This window comes from Magnolia sinica, chromosome 1 (genome assembly GCF_029962835.1).
Source record: "Magnolia sinica isolate HGM2019 chromosome 1, MsV1, whole genome shotgun sequence".
Lineage (NCBI taxonomy): Eukaryota > Viridiplantae > Streptophyta > Magnoliopsida > Magnoliales > Magnoliaceae > Magnolia > Magnolia sinica.
The window spans coordinates 68582748-68586436 of NC_080573.1; positions in this window are offsets into that span (position 1 = coordinate 68582748).

Sequence of the window (3689 nt, forward strand, 5' to 3'; positions counted from 1 at the left end):
ATACTCATTAATCCGGGCTTGGCGTTGTCTAGGCCTATTCCCATATTGTTAAGTGTAGTCTCATTGATGAAGTGGATTGGGGCGAGATTATCCATATGGAGTCTGAATCCGAAAGTGCGGGCGATCTTGCAGACAAGTCAACTGAATGGGAGTGAGGCGTCTCCCTGAGTAGACCGTGCGGTCCTGATTAACTATGACAAGGTGAAAGTAGGTAGGCACAACTTGTCTCCCTGTCTAGCTCTATACAAGAAGTCCACCATAAGGCGAGTACATTCTATACGGTTACTCCACATAGGATACACGTTGTACGTGCATATGTGGTGGAGTAGGCAAAATTCTGCTATCATTTTAGTTGATGCAAGGCTATTGTCTCACCTCTAATGAGCCAGTTGGCCACAAAGAAAATGCGTGTAGCGATCTCTCACTCATCCACTAGTGAGGTGAGTTGCACTTGCATGTACCACACCATGCTCACTTCCCATAATACGGGCCATCACATCCACATCGACTATGGCTTCCTGCCTCCCCAAAGGGATAGTAAACTGAAGAGGCTCCGGTAGTGGGTTCCGTATATGGGCATAGAAGGCTCGTACGGTGCCTTCACTTGCATAAGCCTTCCCTTCAAACATGGGACCCCACCTGGTCTCCAACAGAAGGTCGACAACCGAATACAATCCAAATAGTTTCTCATCAACATGTGCTTTAAATACAACTTACAGTCATGGAACTTACCAAGTCCAGTGCCCGCCGGTAGAGATCTTTCAAGTGGGATTTGAGGATTGAGATCTTGTTTTGATCGTTGCTCTCGCTCGGCACTTGTACCTGCCTCAACACTTGCCTTCTTCCTAGAACGGGTTGGACGACTAAGCTTGACCTCATCTGGGGCCGCTCTCTTCTTTCTCATAAGGGAAAGGAACGTCGAGATAGAGAGAATGGCGGTGACGAGCTCAAAGAGGGCCATTGGGGTGGAAAAGCTTGAGAATGAAGTGGATTTGAGGATATGGAAGTTGTGAGACACAAAAAGAGGGTGTTTGTGCTCCAATAGGTGAAAATAAGGAAGATGGAGAGATGGAAAGGGTAATTTTTGAGGAATAGTGATGTAAGGATGAAGAAGGTAGAAGATTTGAAAGTTTGGAGTGAATGGGAGAGGGGATTTGAAAGAAAAGTGGGGTTTTGGAAGGTTTGGAGTGTTGGAGGGGTGAAATTTGGGTGAAAATGGGCAAAGGGGAGTAAGGGAAGGGTTTAGAGGGTGGCCCCACATGAATGGCCTGTGGGCAGTGTGCCGCCGCTACAGCAAGGCCGCCGCATCCCACTATGGAGGCGGGTGATGCCGCCATGCCCCCCTGGGGTGTCCGGTGGTGGCTCCGTCCTGGGGCGGTGGCCACCCCCTCTCGGGGTGCTGTGTACATGTGGGGGACCCCCTAGGCCCCATCGAAAATTGCGATTTGGGTCCTTAGACCTGTAAGAGGTACTTCCTCGATCTAATACTCATGTATCCGTGCCCTTTGGCTTGTTTCAAATTTGGGATTCAACGACTTATAGTCCAAACCCGTTGATTGGCAGCCTAAAAGGGACCAAGATCATTTCACAAGATTTAGGACGCGTACGGGCTACACTATAGTAGTCAATTTCACCCGTCGGCAAAACTTTAGGATCCTATGTGTTCTCTAAATTCCATCGCCCCCTTCCTAAGTCAGAGTGCGTCAAAGTGCATCGTGTTACCTATAACCCAGGTCCAGTTTAATCTAAATCATACTCTGATACCATCTTGTAACGCCCTGAATTTTGAGGGTCGAGCAAATCTCTACTCCCGAGATCCAATACATCACTTATGCAATATGGATGATAATGTTTAAATTTTGCCCATATTAATGGGTTAAACATGAGTGAGTTATACTAAAATAGCATATCATACTCTGGATATAATTAAATTAAGCAAGCGGAAGATTGAAACATATATATTTAAATATGTGGGTGTTTTACCAACTCCGGAGCATGAGTATGTAACCAGGATGAATATATACAAGTATTGTTTCAAAATATACAAAAACGGAAAATAAGTGTTCAACTAAACCAAAATCCCAATGTTCCTTGTGTATCAGCATGAGGTCTACATCGACCTGCCTAATAATTGAAAGTAGGAGAACTCCTCCTCATCCATGTAGCCCTGCTCCATAGCATAGACTACCTTAGTACCTTCATCTAAAGCATAGTCTGGTTGATGTTTTAAAACACCATCTCAGGTGGGAATGAGTAGCTAATTCAATGGAACTATAAAGCAAAGGTTAACATGTTATCAATTCACTCAAGCAGTAATGATAAAGCAATACAACAAGCATTTCCTAACTACTCTTATTAATAAATGGGTGATATGCAGTAATGATGCATGCCCTCGCACGAAGCTCCCTCAAAAGTGACTCTATCAACCATTCGTGCATGGCAAACTCTCTAAACGTGCAACTTCCTCACCAAAGTACATGCAGTGCAGTGCATGGCCGTGTTAGCCAAGTACTTAATTAGGCTTATTCATATAGTAGATTTGGGAAGCTAATGTACCTCCCTTTATATCATTTACCCAAACTGAAAGATCCATCTAGGGTCGTCAATCCTAGTTAACCACATACGATAGGAAAGTTGTAGGGCATCACCCCTAATAAAAAGCAGTTAATACGCAAATTCAAGAGTTTATACTCGCGGTCACTACGAGGAGGCTCGTCACCTCAGCGCAGGTCGAAAACTCGAATACAGTGTCCCATACCACCATTTTGGCTCACGAGTTTAGTTTGCTCACTGGTCACTATGGGGAGACTCGTCACCTTAGCGTAGGCCGACAGCTCGACCACGGTATCCCATACCACCATGCCCAGGTCATGAGTCTTAACAGATCATGGTACCATGGTTGAAGTAGGTTTGTACATTAGTAAGTGGTACCTTAGATTCAAGCAGTGATGTCCATACATGGTAAACACACAATAGGCCCATCGGTTTATTAGACAAGTTCGATTAGTACGGGCGCATGCTAAATTAATCAACATGGAGCGCGTGAGAACTCCCCGTGGCCTAACCACTATCGACAATCTTCGTACGACCCAGATTCACCGATCGTATCAAATGTGGTGAGACTAACTCGGCCACTCAATGGGAATCATTACTGATTGCCTAGACTATGTTGCAGTCCCAATCTTACTCAGATGTAACATGTAAATAAATGTGAAAATCATATCAGCATTTGACAAACAATTCAAATCAATACTCATTTGAGCATTTCATCAAGCATATTGAACATGTTACCAAATACTACATTTCATTCATAATTTGTGCAGTTGAAATTAAGATTTCATGAAGGAAACTATACATATAGATAAGGTAATTGAGAATCCTATCTCAATACCCTTATTAAATACAATTCATCGACAATTTTCCATTCGGACATTTTATCAAACAGTTAGACTATGCATAACTAATTACATAAATTAGATTAGTTATGACATGAACTATAACAATTCATTACACAAAGAGATCATGATACACACGACCAACATAAATCCTAAATTTATAGTCATGACAAGCACAAATCACAAATTTATATCCATTCAAACATTTCAACAAACACGTGGAATGCATCATATATTCAACATAGTTCGCACATGTACAATTTATCAAAAATGTCGTAACTAAGATCATATGGC